Raw genomic sequence first — 18,443 nt, 5'->3', positions numbered from 1 at the left:
TTGGAGGTATATTATATTTGCTTCCCCTAAAAAAAAAAAAAAAAAATGCTGATTCTCCCCTCCTTCCTCTTTCCCATCTTCTTGTCCCTGGTCAAGCTTTAGGTCTTCCGTGCCAGCGCCATTGCTCCTCCAGGCTAGTGGCTCGCAGGCATCGCCGGCCCATTGGTGCTAAGCCCCTCAGAGCAGCCACACCCCCGAATCACCCGCTGCCCTCCAGGCCAGCTCAGCATCTCTCAGGGCCTCGGTATCCCCATCTGGAAAGTGGGGTGTGGGAACAGGGCCCATCAGTCTCGCAGTTAGCCACAAGGAAGAGAAGAGGAGGATGGGGGACAGAGGAGCAAGAGGAAAACTCTTTGTAACTGTGAAACGCTGCATATACGCATAATCCATGGACACAGACAAGAAGGTGCTGAAGGCCTCGGGTGGGCGAGGGGGCTGGGGCAGGCTGAAAAGGGGTCAATGGGGGGCAAAGGAGATGCATATGCAATTCTTTCAACAATAAAGAAAAAATTTTTAAAATAAAAACATTTAAGAACGTGAGCAATAGCAGCAATGGCTTTGGGCAGCAGGACCTGGCATCTGATCGCTCTCCCCGCTCCCAGGAACCCTGCTGCTTCATGCAGGAAGGAAATAAACAGCTGGTGGGTCAGTTCATGCAGGAATCCATGCGCCAGGCAGAGTGACCTGATCTAGTCTCCGCACAGGTCACACAGGGTAAGGATGCACGGCCATTCGGGCTGACCTCCCACCCCACGTGCTCCCCACCCCCCACCCCAGGAGTCGGCTTCAGAAGCAACATATGAGGTGCCCAGGCAGGTCCAGATGGGTCCATCCCGCTTGCCAGCCTCTTTGGGTGGTGAATTTGGGAAGACTTGAGTTTGGCTCCTCCCTCTGCCCCTCACAAGCCCTGTGGCTTTGGCAAGATTTGTGAATCCGGGCCCCGCCCCCTCCTCTGCGAAATGGAGACCGAAGTCCTTGGCAGCATCCCTGCAGGGGCTATGAGGAGCAGAGGGCATACTGGGCAGGGAGATTTGAAGGGAACTTAGTGACGGAAGGAAGCTGTTACCTCCCCCAGCTCCAAGGCCCAGGTAAAAGCTAGAGACACCGGAGGAGCCCATCATAGGGGCCATTGCTGCCAAGGGACTCTGAGCTGCCGAGGCGGGAGGGGTGGTGCAGAAATACCCCAACGCTCTCCGGGCCTCTGATGTCCTGTTAGCATCTCTAACAAGCTCAGGTAATGCTATCAGTAAGGGTCCAGCCTCCAGGCATAGAGAGAAGGGCAAAGAATGGGCCTGCAGGGGAAGCAGACATCACACTCACAGCATCACTTTACTTGGAAGAAGCAAAGGGCTGTGAGAGGCTTGGCCCCGGGCCTGCCCGCAGCAAGCACGGTTGCACTCCAGTCCCTGTGGGCATCACTATCAATGCACTGGTCTTCTGGGATCATGCCCTCTGCTCGATTCTATCCCTTCCCTGGGCTTCTTAGGGAGTAAATAGTTGATACGATGATAATATGCAGCTCCATTCTGAGACCAGATTTCACGCGAGGCCTCAAGTTACAGGGGCGGCGAAGTCCCAAAACCTCCCTTGCCTTCCCCGAGCTTTAGACCCCTCCTGAAGGGCGATGGTCAGGGCTTCCATCGTTAACGTGTTCATGTGTTCTTTGTCCCCTGGAGACTAGGAATCAAGGCAATGGGTCAAATTGATTGAGCCCACACCACGTGCCCAGTACATTCTAGTCACCTACCCCGTGTCACTTAGCAGTTTGGTGAAGCACATTCACTTGGGGGCCAGGCCGAGCCCGGGCAAGCTGGTGGACTTCTCCAAGCCTCACTTTCTTCCCTGTAAAAACAGCAATGCTGCCCTTCCATGGAGAAGACAGGGCACAGAAGCCTTCTATAAGCTCTTCTTCCTCGCATCAGCCCTGGAGAGCCAGGGTGGCAGATGAAGAAACCATGATCGTAACCAGGGATGGGTTTGCTCATGGACCCACACCAGCAAGTTGGTCTAAATCCAGGGCTGCCTTCACCCACAGCCAGAGGCGTTCTACTCCCCTCCCCACACCTCCTCTCCCCACTGATGTATCCCCTTCAGGAGACAGTCCCTATATTTTCAAGAGGCCAGAATCATTTCCCTTCTGCTTGGTTTGAGAGCACATTCTGTGGCACATTCTGTGGCTTTCTTTCTCTGGTAATTACTCCTTTGTTGTTACAGACAGACGGAAACATGGGGCGCAGCCAAGGACCTCCGTGGATGGAGACGGTGCTGAACGGCAGGGGCAGCAGGAGAGAGAGTTCACGCGGAGTGGAGCATCCACACGAGAGAATGGTGGTGCCACCCGCCTCTTGTTCTTGGAATTTTCCTTGATGGAAAGTAGCAACATTGGGTAATTGAGTCAGAGTCTTAGAAACCTCAGCCCTATTCCTGACCCCACCAATAACCTAGAGCCGTGGTTATTGGTGGGGTCAGAAGCCAGCTTGAGAGCCACATGCGGCTCTTTGGCCCCTTGAGTGTGGCTTTTCCACAAACTACCACGGCCTGGGCGAGTCTATTTTGAAGAAGTGTCGTTAGAAGTTTTAAAAATTTGGCTCTCAAAAGAAATTTCAATCGGTTAATATTTGGCTCTGTTGACGAATGAGTTTGCCGACCACTGACCTAGAGGTGCTCGTTCCTCCAGAAGCTGCCCCCAGAACCTAAAAAAGGGGTCCTTTTCTCTCTCACAAGGCCATGGGATGAAGTCAAGTCCCTTCAAATGATTGGCGCCAGGAAGTCAATGTAGACGGTGGTTCGGCAATGAACTTTGGGGGTCTTGGCTATGAGTCCTGGCATGTACCTTGACCTTGGGCAAATTCATGCTCCGGGCCTCAGTTTTCTCATCTGGAGAGTGGGGGTAATCATGCATACCCCCAGGTGTCATTAGAGGGTGCTATGAGGTCACGTCACGGGGACGTTTCCACAGTGCTGGAGTGCTCAGCAAATGGGAGGGGCATTTGGGGACAGGGTGTATGGAAGCGAGAGCATCCTGTCCTGCCCACTCTGGCCAGGGGTGCCGCCCGAGGTTCTCTAGGCCAAGATGAGGCTCCTGTCTGCCAGCCGCAGGCCTCCCAGCCCTCCCCGCCAAGGTTTCCTGTTGTCCTCTTTTACTCTTTCAAAGAAAAGAAAGGAAGCATCCCTCCTCCAGAGACCTTTGTCCTGACGTGAGCTGGGGAACGTGGGAGACGTTCACTCTGCACTGAGTACGCTCAGCCACTTTCTGGGCTTAAAAAAATATATTATTGTTTACCTAACGGTTCTCCTGTGAGAAATGGGTGTCTGTCCCTTTAAACAGAGCACAGCGCGGCAGACAGAGCGGCTCCGGGTTGTTTGCAGGGAGAGGAGGGGGAGAAGGAGGACATCCTGTTGTTGAGTAGAGACACAGGGACAGACAGACACACAGACAGAAGACAGGGAGGAAAAGGTCAGCACAGACCTGAGCAGGGAACCAGCTGATTCCCCCCCTCCCCCTCCCAATGGAGAATTTTCTCTTTCAAAAAGAAAATATTTACTTTTTTTTTGTTTGTTTGTTTTTGCCCATATTCTGCCAGTCTAACTCAGGATCCTACTGGCTTACTTAAGACAAGAGAATCCTCTGTGAGTCGAACTGCAAGATAAAGAAGGTCCTGGCTGCCTCAAGTCCTTGAACTTGGTACAGAAGGAGGCATGTTGGGAGCGTTTCCTACATTCAGGATTTGGAGGAATAGCTATCAGGAAAAACATATCGTGTTTGCTGAATGGTCACGCTTATCACATATTATCTCCAGTCTCCCCAAGAGCCCTGCCTGCCCGGGAGGTTTATGCATCTCCATTTTACAGGTGTGGAAACTGAGGTTTGGGCCATTGAGGGCGTGCCCAAGGTTGGACAGATACCCAAGTGGCAAGGAATGGGGCCAAGCTTTCCCCATGGGTCTTCAGGCTCCCCTCCCAGCATACCTCACTGTCTCCTTTGGAAACACAGCAGCAGATCTGAGGGTGGACAGGTTAGGAGATGGGCAGGAGGGAGGTTTACCAGTCACTACTTTAAACCCCTCTATCTAGCAGCCCCTTAGTTCTTAGGGGTCTCTGGGTCAAGGAAGAAGTCCAGGATTGTCACCTCCTAAGGGTGTGTCAAATTCACCCTCAGCAATGGTGTGTGAGTGTTCACCATTCTCAGCAACGTTACAGAGCATTAAACAAGTTTTCAGAAGCATCTTATCAATGGCCAGATCAGACTGTGTGACTCTCCTGCTTACATTTAGAAGGTGGTCCCCATGATCTTGCATGACCTGGTCCTGGTCCCATCTCCTGACCTTCATCCTTGCTCACCATGCTCTGACGCATCTTCAGAAGAAATCTCAGTTCCTCCAACACGGCACTCCCATGAGTGTGAGCCGCAAGCTTGGGCCAGCAGCACCAGAGGCACCTGGAAGCTGGTTGGAAAATCGGGAGTCCAGCCCCATCCCAGGCCTACTGATCAGAATCTACCTTTTAATAAGGCCCCCAGGTGCGAATGAAAGCATGAGAAGCATCACTGTTACACATCTCGATTTTCCACCTCAGGACCTTTGCATGTGCTCTTCCCTCTGTCTAGCACAATTCTCTTTTATTTTGGACTGACGTGGCCCTACTTATTCGAAATGCATACATTGCTTCCCCAGAAAAGGCCCTCTTGACCCGCTAATAACATCATTCTCTATTAAGAGTCCAGGTTTCTTTTCTATGGCACTTCTGTAGTGTGTAGTTACAAATCAACTTATTGAATGTCTGTCTCAACAAAGGCTGAGGCCATATCGCGCTGGCTTGCCAGGAACATAGTAGGAGCTGCACAAACACATGTTGCATGGATAAGCATGGTGCTATTTCTGCAAGAAGGTCACAGACAGGCCCTGCTTGGGGCATTTGGTCTGTCGATGCATTTTCATCCAGTTTCTACTATTTCATCTATTTTCTAAATATTTACTGACTGCTATTGTATGTCCGGAGCTGGGGTCACATGTGGACAGAGACTCTACTTGTGACAAAATGGATCCCAGAACTCAGTACAGCAATTCTGTTGTCTTGTTTAGGACACAAGGCAGGGGCTGAACTACGCCAATAAGTGTACATTCCCGGTGGTAACAACAAGGAATCCTCAGGAGGAGAGATGGGAAATTAACATTTCCTGGGCTCCCCTTCTGGGCCAGTGTCATAATCAGTGTGGACAAGCAGACCAACAGTACCAAATGGAGAGCCCAGAAACAGACCCACAAATAAATGGAGACTCACTACATGCAACGGTGACCTTACAAGATCAACGGGGAGAAGATGGGTTGTTCAATAACTGGGCCTGGGCCAATTAGCTACCCTATGGAAAAATGAAAAGGAGATTTCTGATACACTCCACGAATAGAAAAATCCCAGATGTATTAAAGACTAGATATTTAGAAAACCTTTCTATTAAAAAAAAAAAAAAAAGAGGGACGTATCTTTAACATATTGGCATGTGGAAATATCCTTAAAGCAAGATGGGAAAAGATAATCCAAAAAGGTTAAAACATTTGACCAAAGCAAAATTATAAAGTTCTGTACAGCAAATTTTAAAAAAGTTAAACAGCAAGTCGCATAATAGATGCTCAATTCACATGACTAAAAATGGACTGGTACCCAGAATATGTATCACCTACACATCACTAAGAAATTAAACAAGAGAAAAAAAAGACTAAAATAATAAGGGAGAGGCAAAGAATAGGAATCATGATCTCCAAAATGAAAACCCCAAGTGAGCAATTAGCATATGAAATGCGGTCAACAGCACTAATGATCGGTGGAAATGCCAATTAAAACAATGAGTCACCCAACAGATTGCAAAAATTAATACATCTGTCTACACTGAGTGTTGATGAGGAAGTGGGGAGATACTGATACACCACTGGTGGGAGGATGAATTGACAGCCATCTCGAAGGGCAATTTATCAGCAACATTCGGTCAAACTGAAGACATCCAAGTGGCATGACACAGCAATTCCCGAGCCTCGGTTTTCTCGTCAGGCAGATGGAAACAATAATCCATCCCCCATAGGACTGCTGTGAGAATAATGTTAAGGTGCAACACAAATATTTTCTTATCACAGAAAGGGCACAGGTTTGCCGCAGTGGACAGAGTGGGGAGGCAGTGACTGACAAAGTCCTTTTATCGCCATTTCTACAATAGTCAAGGGCCTGCTCTGTGCCAGATTCTTCCATCTCTGGTTGAAATATCAGTAGCGGCATCGGCCTGTGGACTTAGGGGTCCCGGGTTCGATTCTGGTCAAGGGCATATACCTTGGTTGCAGGCACATCCCCAGTGGGGGGGGGGGGGGGTGCAGGAGGGAGCTGACTGATGATTCTCTCTCATCGATGTTTCTGGCTCTCTCTCTCTCTCTCTCTCTTCCTCTCTGTAAAACACCAATTAAATATTAAAATAATAAGAATAATACCTTAAGGCTATATGGCGTGCAGAGCTTGCCAAGTGCTTCCTCACCCATCATCTCATTGGATTGGGTCCTTACAGCATCTCTGAGAGACAAGGAGGACCAGCAGCCAAATTCCCATTGTTTAGGTGAGGAAGCAGAGGGTCTGCATGATAAAAACTTGGCCCTGATCACAGGGCCCACACGCTCCCTCCAAGACCAGACTCCGGTAGAACCGGGAACGAGTGCAGACCTCCTGGGAAAGAGCTTTCACTGCCCTGTGCTCTGGTGCCCACTGTGGGGAAACACGGTTTAGGGATGGACCTTCAGGAAGTGGAAACCTACGCTCCTGTGAAGGTTCCTAGAGCAGGTGAGTATCTCATAGTCCTGTACTTGGAGGAAGTAATCAGGGTGGCTAGCTGGAGACCACATCAGCATGCCAACGAGTTCGGGTGGGCGGCCCCGTGTGTTCAAACATGCTAAATCAATTGCCATTCAAACACACGTAAGCACAGCGGGTGCCACCCCCCTATCCTCTCTCCATCTCTGGGCTGCTGTCACTCAGGTCCTGGGGAGGAGCACATAATGGGCTGAGCCTAGGAAGCGCACCTCTGTCCGGGCCGCCAAGGGCACGGAGAAGCAGGAGTTTCACGATGGGAGTGGGGTTCTCCATCCCAGGTCACCCCGGTTGACCGGTTGACCGTGCACTACCCCAAGGTAGGCTGAAGGAGGTTGGGGGGGGGGCGGGGGGCAGGGCTGAAATCCAGCCCCACTCCGCTCCCTGAGGCATGTGTCCTGGCCCGGCGCTTGGCGAGCGGAGCCTGGACTGTATTTCGGTCTCCAGTTGCCCCATCAGCTGAGCTCCCTTGTGCAGGGTACAACCTACGCAAGCATACGTGGCAGCCCTGCTTCTCAGAAAAGCTCAGCAGACTTGGCAGCCCTGAGTCGCACCAACGAACGATCCCACATGCCAGCGATCTGAGGCGGCCAAGTCACAGCTGCCCTCCTTGGATAGGGCACGCACTCTCCGTGTCACCACAGTCCCCAGCCGGCCTGCTTCACCTGTGTATGTCACCTGCCTGGCCCCTACGGTAGAGCAGTGTATGACCCCTGTCTTAAATAATAAGTTTGTCTCACGTTGATTTATCCAGGTAATGAGTCTCATGGTCTATTTCTGAATGGTATTTTTTTTTTCTTTTCCACCCAACCCCCTTTTCCAACACTCCTGATTAATCTATTTATTTTTACTCTACCTCCTTCTAAAAATATATACAATACAACAAGATTTTTTTTGGGGGGGTGGGGGCGCGGGGGAGGCGAGTCAGACTCCTGGTAATCTCTGGAATGTGGGAAAAGCACTCTTACCACAAGGTTATATTAAGAAGTTTAATTATCAGAAAATGACTGTATAACAAATATATCAAATATGAGGTATGTACACTGTATATATACACTGAGAATTCCCGGGCAACCTCAGTCTATAAACCCACTCACCGCACCCACAACCTCAACCGGCTCTTTATTCCTTCCCTTTGACCAGCATGGGAGACTTTGAGGAACACTTGCTTCTCTCACTTTTCTTTTCTTTTTTAATCCTCACCCGAGGATATTTTTTCCATTGATTGATTTTTAGAGAGAATGGAAGGGAGAAAAAGAGAAACATCGATGTGATAGAGACACATAGATTGGTTGCCTCCTGCATGTGCCCTGACTGGGACCAGGGATTGAGCTGCAGCTGAAGTACATGGCCTTGACCAGAATCAAACCTGCGACCCTTCAGTCCTCGGGCCTACACTCTATCAGCTAGGGCCAAATCAGCTAGGGCTTCTGTACAGCCTCCCACCTTTCCCAGAGCTCACTACTCAGGGTGAGATCTCAAAGCCATCAAGAGAACTTCCTCAGCTCGGCCACTGTGTGACTTCCTCACACTTCCTCAGTGAACAGCTCTCACACGAACCAACCGTCCCAGATCCCCACCCCCAAGTTGCCTAGGCATTCCCTGGATTTCAGTGGATTCAAGTCAGACCTTCAACAAATAGAGAAGAATGATTAAATCTCGGGCAGAAGATCCAGAGTCAAAAAGCTTAAACTAAGGAAAACTAGCACCATTGGGCCAGAGATTTCGCTGAGATGCTGGGCGACAAAGGCATGAAGGAAAAGAGAATAATGAGTGCCATTGAAAGATGCATCTTTTGTTAAGGAAGGTCGCCTTTTTTCCTCGGCACCATCAAGTATAGGAAGCAGGATAAAACTCAGATGGAGCTCTCACTGGTTTTGTTCAGTGGATAGAGCATTGGCCTGCAGACTGAAGGGTCCCAGTTTTGATTCCGGTCAAGGGCCCGTGCCTGGATTGCAGGCTCAATTCCCCAGTGTGGGATGGGCAGGAGGCAGCCGATCAATGATTCTCTCTCATCATTGATGTTTCTATCTCTCCCTCTCCCTCTCCCTTCCTCTTTGAAATCAATAAAAATATATTTTAAAAAGAAATAAAATGTAAAAACTCAGATGGAGAAAACTTCCTACAGCGAAGGCAACTTTCCATCGGCCTGAAAACTCAATCATGACCTTGAGTTTACAAAGGAAGGCCTGTAGGAGTTCATGTGAATTTCAAGAAAGGGCATCATATCCTAAAGACAGCATCCTTTTTCCTGAGAGAGAGGAGATCAGGGTGGGAAAAGCCAAGGAGTTGAAAGCACCTTACAAAAAAGAAGAAACTCAAGATTTGCCTAAGTGTATTTCATTTTGTTTGTTAAGTTGCAAAAAAGCAGAGGAGAATCACAAATTAATCATAAAAGTCCCCTCAGATCTGTGTCCTGCCAGGTTTGTGGCTAAGTGCTGACCCCAAAATTTGGCCCAAACTCTTCCCCAGACCCAGCCAGGCTCCCCTGTCCTGGGTGACTGGCATATTCTCTGCTTATTAACGGTGCTTTGAGATCCCGGTTAGTGGGAGCCAGAAAACCCACTGCTAAACAGGGAAGCAACTGAAAAGCCAAAATGCCTTCGTCTGGTCTGGTACACCATAATGCCCTATCTCATTCATTCATTCATTCATACCTCCATTCACAAATATCCAAGGGCTCTCTGGTCTAGGCGCTTCATTCAAAACTGGAAGGGGGTGGGGGGCCAATGGCGGTCAGAGTGGTTAGATAAGGGAAAGCGCCTTCAGTCTCTGACCTGGAGGCGAGGTCTCTATTGAGCCCCCCTCCAGCCGGAGCATCCATGAAGAATGAGCTGGAGCCGGTGGGCTAGTAAAGCAATTAAAGAACAAAATGACGGACACTCCCAGCACTGGCCTCCGAGGAGGGAGAAGGATTGGAGCACAGCCGCAGAGAGCCTCATCAGAGACCATCCCCAGGCCCCCGCGGGCTCGGGCGGCCTCCCGCTGTGGGGCAGGCAGCCCCGGCCAGCAAGGAAATCATCAAAGACTCCAACAGCAGGAGCACTCCAGACATCAGACAGTGGAAGACAGATCTGCCCTGAATCAGGCCTTTAAAGGCGGCTCATTTACCTTCCTGGGCCCCAGGAAAGCCGGAGCCAGGTGCCATCCAGGAAGCCCGGGGCCTTTAAGACCAGCACGGTTTAATGCAGCAGAAGAGCCGTAGATCAGACCAAGAAACAACTTCCTGACTGTAAGGGCTTATTGGGCCATGAAAGGGGACTCCCAGGGAGACTGTGAAATCGCCCTCTCTCCACGTTTTTAGATTCTTGTTTCTTCGGAGCCGGGGATTGAGGGCCAGCCCAGGGGCAGGTACAGATGAATTCTCAAACCCCGTCTTCCTACTCCAGGGGGCACTTTGCAGCCTAAGAAGCGAGTTCTTTCTCGCTTTTCTGGGTGGATGTTTGGTTCAGAATGCAGGTGAAGGCAGCAAATATTAAGCTCTGCCTAAATCACTCTTTTTTTCTCACTTGTGTCCTCATGTTTATTTTTTAATTGGGGTATAATTGACATATGTTGTATAATATTAGTTTTCGGTGTACAACATAATGGTTGGATATTTGTATATAAGGAGAAATATTCCATAATCAAGTTAACCAGATGGGGAAGGGAGGAGAGAAGGATGAGGAAAGGGCATCTGAGGCAGAAGGAAAATCATGACTAGGTTAGCTACATCCTAGGAATTGTCATCCATCCATTTGTCCATCCTCTATTCCATCTGTCCATCCTTCCATTCATCTACCCTTCCATCTATCCATCCTTCCATACTCTCATTCATCCTTCTACCAATTCATCCACCTATCAATCCATCCATCCATCCAACAACTGTTTACTGAGATCTTCGTGCTACATGCCAAGTATTAAGTTAGGCGCTGGGGAATTATAGATGAATGAGCCATACTCTTCCCCCACCCCACCCCCAAGAAGCTCACAGACCAGTGGAAAGACAAACAAGTATTGCCATAGCTCAAACCCCCAATTTTATAATTTACGTGAATCCAGACTTTCTCCCCACAATTTGAATCCTGTCTTCATTTTTGTCCACGGCATCATCAGTATGACCTTGAGCCAACTGGGACAAAGCCTTAGGTCCCTTGACCATTTTCCACAAGAAATAAAAACCCAGTGGTGATTTTGTGAATTTGATGACTTTACTATAGACCCGAAGAGTTCACGTAAAGGATTATTTCCTTCCTACCCTCTATAGCCTTCCATCATCTTGCTCATTTCCCAATAATAATCCTCTACTTCCCCAAAGCCCAAGCGATTCACTGTATTTTTCTATGAATAAAGACACTATTTTTTTTTTTTTTTCTAAAATCGAGGGGCAGCTTATACACAGATGTCAGCCGAGGAGAAAGACTGCTGGGTGCCTCGCTGCCCATACCCAGTCAGACAGGCTTCCTCCAGTCACAAGCCTCACTGTTACTGATGTCCGCTGATGCCATAACTGGAGGTGGAGGTGAAGAGTGCTCAGATGCAACAGGGACTGGAGCGTTCTGAGCCCATAAAGGTGTCAAAAATAAAAAGATAGATACCGGTAAGCGGTTGTCCTACTCTGCAAAATTCAAACTGAATATGATCAGCTATGCAAAAGAGCATGGAAATAGAGCTGCAGAGAGACAATGTGGACCTCCTCCCACTGCAGGAAGAACAACTCCTTAAGATGCCAAAAAAGAAGAAGGCCTTAAAGAGGAAAACCAGCAACATGTTTAAGATTATTGATTTTTTCATTTAGGGTTGGAAAAGTTGAGGGGGCATCTTATACACAGAAAAATATGGTACATGGAACCCTCCCCGGTGCACAGCCCCTTGGGCGTGTCATCTAGTCTTCATTCCCCACCTGACATGTCCCCCAGGGCCACTGGCTGTCCCCAGACTCTGGTGACTAAAACATGCTCCCACTGGCATACACGGACCCCTGCAATGCATAGAATGGTGAACACTACCACGGGGTAAGTTCAGGGTGCCCACGCCAGGTGCCTGGAAGTGGGCTCTGGAAAGGATCCTGGGTGGAGAGGGAGATCAGAAGATGTTTCAAGCAGAACAAATGATTGGGACAAAGAAGTCAGAGAGGGCATGGTGCTTTCAGAGTGGCAAAATTGGTTGAGCCGGGCTAAAGCAGCCAGCATGGGGAGCCACTGGAAGGGAGGCGGGGCGAGGCCACACAGGGCTGGACAAGGCATGCTGCGCACAACGTCCTTGAAGCTATCACTGCAGAGCGGCCGCTGAGCAATCGTAAGCCTAAAAGTGACATGATTAGAGGGTTTAGGAAGATTACAGGTGCTGGGAAAGGGGTCATTCAACCGCTATGCTACTCTGCCTCATGCCCCACATCACTACAAGCCCGCAGTAGCTCCCTCCCAGGCAGTAAGTAGACCAGACAGAGTCAGGCCTGGGGACCGGGCCTGGATGAGCACAGACAGGCAGAGCCCTGGGTGGCTGTCCTTGTGTCCCTGGGGAAGCAGCCTCATACCCACTCTGTTCTCCGAGAACTCCTCTTGGGGACTTGTTATCCGACCCAAAACAAAGTCTGCAAGATTCGTGGACTGTTGGGAGCTGGCAGATTCCAACTAATGTTCAAATGTCTTCAGGTCAAAGAAACCTCAAATGCACTTTTTCCAGAGCTCTTTTCTACTCTCACCCCCACAACCTTCCCCCACCACCACCCCCATCCCTCTACAGCCACCCCACCACCACCACCACCACCCCACACACACACACACACACACACACACACTGCTGCTTGATTCTCAAAGCCACATGAATTTCAAGGGAAATGGAAGGTCCTGGTTGGTTCACACTTGAATCCTCAAACAGGCTGTTTTGTAAGAGACCGAGGACTTCCAAGACACCTTCCCAGGCTCCCCGAGAGAGTGTCTCGTTCTGAATCAGGAAATTGTCTGTTGCCAGGACTTCATGTTCAAGTTCAATACCCATGGCAGAAGCCACGAAATGGGAGTGCGCTCTAAATTTGGAAAAAAACACGCTCTCCCATCTCTCCCCAAAGCATTCCTTCGGCTATTGACTTTGGAGGCCACGGCTCTGTATCGTGTGGCTGTCCCAGGTTTGCTGGGAATAACACGCCGAGGCCCCAGCACCCGCGGTGCTGACTCAGCAGATCGATAGATCAGGGCCCCGCTTTGGGAGGGAACCCAGTTCACAGCCAGCTTCCCTTCTTGGCAAAGCTGTGGGGCTGCGTCCTGTTTCCACGCAAGGCGTCTGCCCTGACTTAAACTTTGACTCCCTACCAGTGTCTTTCCTGAGCTGTTTGCACTGGGAACATAGCGCCTAAAAAGATTTATTTTGAAGGGGGAAAAAAAGGAGGAAAAAAAAAAAAGAGGAGGTGAGTGTCATTTTTAGAAAGGCGAGACACCCAACACATCCTTCTCTGAGTAGATTTCTTTGACGGCTTGTGATGCTGCCTGAGTGGTAAATATACCCCTCAGACTCCGGGTAAATAGTCCACGGCATGTCACCGGGGGTATAAAAAGAGGAAATTTTACACAGCGTGGCCACAGACGCCTTGTCATTTCCCAGAAAATTAGAGGGTCTTCCAGTGACCCTGCAAACCTATCACACAGGCAGTCTTCCAAGACCTCAGGCACAGGGGGGCCTGTTTTGATAATGTTTTCCAATCGCCGTCGATAACATGCTGGGGGGTGGGGAACGTGAAGTCCGAGCTGGACAGCCCTGGGCGTGCTGTGCCTCTGAGTCTGAAAGACACTTTGTTAGCAACAAGCATTTAGCTTCTGGAGGGAAAGAGCAAGCACCTGGGGGAATACTCATTCCTGTCCCTGCTAGCCCTTCCCTAAAATTTGAAGATGCTAAAGGATCGGCTGAAACAGAGACTCCGACCCAGAGGAGTCAAAGACAAGGCAACCAGGGGTCTCAGCAGGCATCCCTCCACCCCCAGAGAGGACCTCAGGGTCTCTGGGATCTGGGGGGAGCTTTCAAGACCTCCTTTCCCGACTCTTCCCAGCGTCTCCGTGGAGATGGAGAAACACAAATCACCATCTTCCGTGTAGCCACCCTTGGTTTGCTTTCAACTAGGGACTTCCACCGCTAATAATAATAGCTAATATTGACTGAGGGATTCCCAGGTGCCCGGCTCTGTGCTGAGCACTTGGCGGTGTTATTTCATCTCATCCTGAAGGCGAGAGGAGGGAAATGAGAGGTCACAGAGCAGCCGGGAGTCAACAGCCAGGCAAGGCGTGCTGGGACGGTCCCACACATGTCTCCCGGGGCTTCTTCACTGGAACCCTCACCTGAGTATCAAACTGTTGTTGTTGCTATTAACCTGCTTGGGCCGGGCCTGTGTGCTTTATTTTGGTCATGGCTCTCAATTCCAACGTTCATCATTAACTTGTCCGTTCAGCAAATGTTACTGAGCACTTACTATGTATGTCCCTGCCACCCAGACTTTTCACCAGGACCTTTTTTTTTTCTTTTTTTTTTTAACATATTTTATTGATTTTTTTACAGAGAGGAAAGGAGAGAAATAGAGAGTTAGAAACATCAATGAGAGAGAAAATCAGCTGCCTCCTGCACACACCCCCACAGGGGATGTGCCTGCAACCAAGGTACATGCCCTTGACCGGAATCGAACCCAGGACCCTTCAGTCCGAAAGCCGACGCTCTATCCACTGAGCCAAACCGGTTTCGGCCACCCAGACCTTTTTAATGAGCCCATCCTTTGGCTTTCCACAGTGGGCTTTCCCGTCATCACCATGCCTTCCACACGAGGCTCATTAAGCCACTGTCTGTCTCACTGAACTATCTACCTCTGTTTTGTACTTGCTGTTCCCAAAGTCCTGTTACAGACTTACATGTGTGTGATCTCTATAACACCCTATCAGAGAAAAGAAAAACAGGTCTATTATCTATTACTATTATTTTCTAATTTTACATGAGTCTCAGGCATTTTACTGTTGAGTGACTGCTGGAGCCAGGATTCAGAGTCAGATCCGGCAGTCAACTTTGATAAGACCGGCTAATGAACTAGTTTCATTCTGGCAGGCAAACCAACTCGTCCCAGTTTGCCTGGGACTTTCTTGGTTCTAAAACTGAAAGTTTTGCATCCCAGGAACACAATCCCAGGAAAACAAGGACAGCTGATGACCCTAATTAGGTCAGCCTCTAAAAAAAAAATTCTATTATGATCTTGTTCATCCTTTTCCTGACTTCAACACTCATGTTATCGCCTTCATATGTTTCCCGTTACCGTGTTTCAAGTGTAAAATTACTCAAATATTCTGAACAAATATTTTACATTATGGCTGCAATAGTCAGGAAAAGCCAAGTTAGCTGAGGTGACAAATAACCCCACAAAACGGAGAGCTGGAAATATGCAGGAAACGGCGCTGTAACTGTACAAGCAACCCAGCATCGTGTGCCATAAAGAGGAAGAAAAATAAGAATCAATGAACAGAAAGCAGTCACTTGCAACCAGCAAAGAACACTGCAGACACTGAGAAAGACAGAATGTAAAGGTGGAAGGGCAAAGGCCAGGTCATGCATTTAAATGCTCAAATCTTAGAGAGTCACCCGAGAGATAGTAACTCCTTCGACGGTCCCCTATTGCTCTTGTAATAAATCCTCAACCCCCTCGCCATGGCTTCCAGAGCTCTGTATGACCTACCCTTCCCCGACCGTCCACCTCAATCCCTGCCCTGCTGCTCTCTTTTCTCCAGCCCCACAAGGCTTCCTGCTGTGTTCTCCTCAACTTCAGGGTCTTGCACGAGCTTGGAACAGGCTATCGCCTCTGTCCGCCTAGCCACCTCCAGCTCCTGCCTCGCCACTCAGCTTAAACAGCACTTCCTCTGGGAAGCCTTCCCTGATCTCCAGACCAAAGTAAGCACATACCACACCACACCCCACACCCACACCCCGAGCCTCATGGAAAGTCCTTAGCACCCTTGGCAATGCTCAACATGGCAGCCCTTCTTTTTTTTTTTTTTTCTTTTCTTTTTTTAATATATTTTATTGATTTTTTTTACAGAGAGGAAGAGAGAGGGATAGAGAGTTAAAAACATCAATGAGAGAGTCACTAATCAGCTGCCTTTTGCACACCCCTACTGGGGATGTGCCCGCAACCAAGGTACATGCCCTTGACCGGAATCGAACCTGGGACCTTTCAGTCTGCAGGCCAATGCTCTATCCACTGAGCCAAACCGGTTTTGGCTCACAGCTACTAGTTGTCCCCCATTAGGCTACTAGTTATCTTGCTACTAGTTGTCCCTCATTAGGCTGCACCCTCCATGGACCCACCAATAACCCCACACCTGGCACAGGGTCCCAGCGTACAGCAAGTGCTGCCTACGTATTTGCAGACTGTGTGGTCACTATGAGAGTCCCCCCCCGCCCTCCCCCCCCCCCGGCAGGCTGAGGACCCCACCCACACTCCTCTGGGTGCACCTCCTGAAGAAAGCTCAATGGCAGGCATTCCGGTCTGAGCAAACGCGGTGTCTGGTGACACCACTGGGCACGCTGACAAGAATGTGGCCGTAGTGGGGTCACCCGCTCTCAGGAAGGAGCCAGGATCAAGTCATACTGCATCCCGCACAGGAAGGGCATGAGCTGGTGCCGACGGCGCGGGCTGTCCCGGGCCTTTGGTCTTGGGTTTCTCTTCCTAGAGTATTTATAGCCATCCGGAGAAGCGGCTGGCTGCATTAATTGTGAGCTTATGTCCACCCAACGCAGCCATACACCGAACGTATTGAATACCAGGCCTTATATGGGCATCCCTTGTCGATTCATATGTTGTTAATAAGTGAGATGAAGTGGATGGCTAAGGCAGCAGGCCAAATGCTTGCCTTCCCCTTGTCATCTCCAAGGCGCAAGGTTGTTGGTGTGATGTCGTGTTTGTTTTTCATAAGGGACTACTTTGTAGACGAAAAGAGGGAGCTCTGAGGCCCACAGACCTCTGATGAGCTGCGTGGGACAGACGTATCGTTCAGAAGTGGCAGCAAAGACTGCCGATTCTGTAACCAAGTGTCTCAAACGAGGAGTAGATACTGGTACCAAGCACCACTCAACCTAAGTCGTTAACTCATGTAATCCTCACAACAGCTCTAAGAGGCAGGTGCTACTATTATCCCCATTTTGCAGATAAAGAAACTGAGGACCAGAGAGGTTGGCTGATGGGCCCAGTTAAGTAGGCAGCAGAGATGGAATGTGAAGCCAGGCAGCCTGGCTCCAGAGTCCAGAAGTAGTCAGGCTCCATGGGGACTCATTCAGTCCAAACCAAATCCAAACCGAAGGACCCACTTCCAGAAGACTCGAGCCCCTCCCTCACACACTTGGTATTTTCTCTCCTGAAGGCTACAGAGCAGCTGCCAGCACAGCCCCAGCCTCAAGGAGCACCCCTGGTTAAGAAGAGCACAAGTCAGCAAGTGTGAAGCGCATCCCAGCGACCCAGGGGCCAGGCAGTGGGCCATCCAAGCAGACAGAGGTCCCGAAGCACTGTTCACAGGGTACATCCCTGCCTTGTGGTTGCCAGGTTCTGTGTCTGCGGGCAAATTCGCTTCCTCGTCTGAAACTCAACTTCCAAATCTGTGACATGGGAACAAGGATGATGACAACATGCTAGTTCAAATCTCACAGGGATGCTGCCGGGATTAGATGAGAGGAAGCATACAAAGCATTTAGGACAAGGGAATGTGTTCTGTACACATTAGCCATTAGTATTTCTAGCATCATCGTTTATTCCTTCACAAACATATACCAAGCACCTCCATGCAATCAATGTACCAGGCACTCTGCCCCAGGTGCTAGGCATATAAAGAATGAGACAGCAGCCAGGCCTTCCAAGAAAGCAAGCATTATAGGGAATTTCCTCTCTTATGGGGTAACTAAGAGGGTAATATGGAATAGGGTAGTGTTTGACATATAGTAAGTTTTATATAAATGTTAGATATTATTATTATTATTGTCAGAGAGAGAGGGGGGGGGGGATAGCAAACATTGTTGGGAGAGGCCATGATATAAGTCTACCCAAGGGACAGCAGTGGAGGAGGTGTGTGAGGCTGGTGCGAGTCTCTGATCCTTGCAGAAGGAATCAGAGAAGGTGGGGTGGTGCCATGTAGGGTATGGGAAATAGTGAGGGCCCACTTCAGGGCATCCAGTTGGCAAGGTGGTGGGCTTGAGGATGGACAGGGACTGGGTCCAGGCAGGCCACTCTGATCTTAGGAAGTCTGCCTCCAAATCCCAAAACCTTATCTCCAGACTCAGGGCTGCGACAGAGGAATAACGAAGCATTGAAACAGGAATCTAAGTGGGTTATTTTTCTTCCTTTCTGGGGCCCAGTTATTTGCCTGTTAGCCAACCCGGAGATGAGACTGAATTTATGTCTCACCAAAGAGGCACCAGAAAGGGAAGGAGAGAGACACAGAGACAGACAGAGAAAATTATGCAGAGGTTGTTGAGTTTTTTGTGTTGGTTTTTTTTTTTTTTTTTTTTTTTTTTCCTCTTCTGTCTCCTCGGTAGAATCCTGCCGCTCTGTCTCCGGGGAGCAGTTCGCCCTCCAGAAAATATGACACTTTATTTCCTGCCCTTGTTTGTGA

The sequence above is a fragment of the Pipistrellus kuhlii genome, unplaced genomic scaffold (genome assembly GCF_014108245.1).
Source record: "Pipistrellus kuhlii isolate mPipKuh1 unplaced genomic scaffold, mPipKuh1.p scaffold_m20_p_28, whole genome shotgun sequence".
In the NCBI taxonomy this organism is placed as follows: domain Eukaryota; kingdom Metazoa; phylum Chordata; class Mammalia; order Chiroptera; family Vespertilionidae; genus Pipistrellus; species Pipistrellus kuhlii.
The sequence above is the reverse complement of the archived record's forward strand: the minus strand, read 5'-3'. Positions refer to the sequence as shown.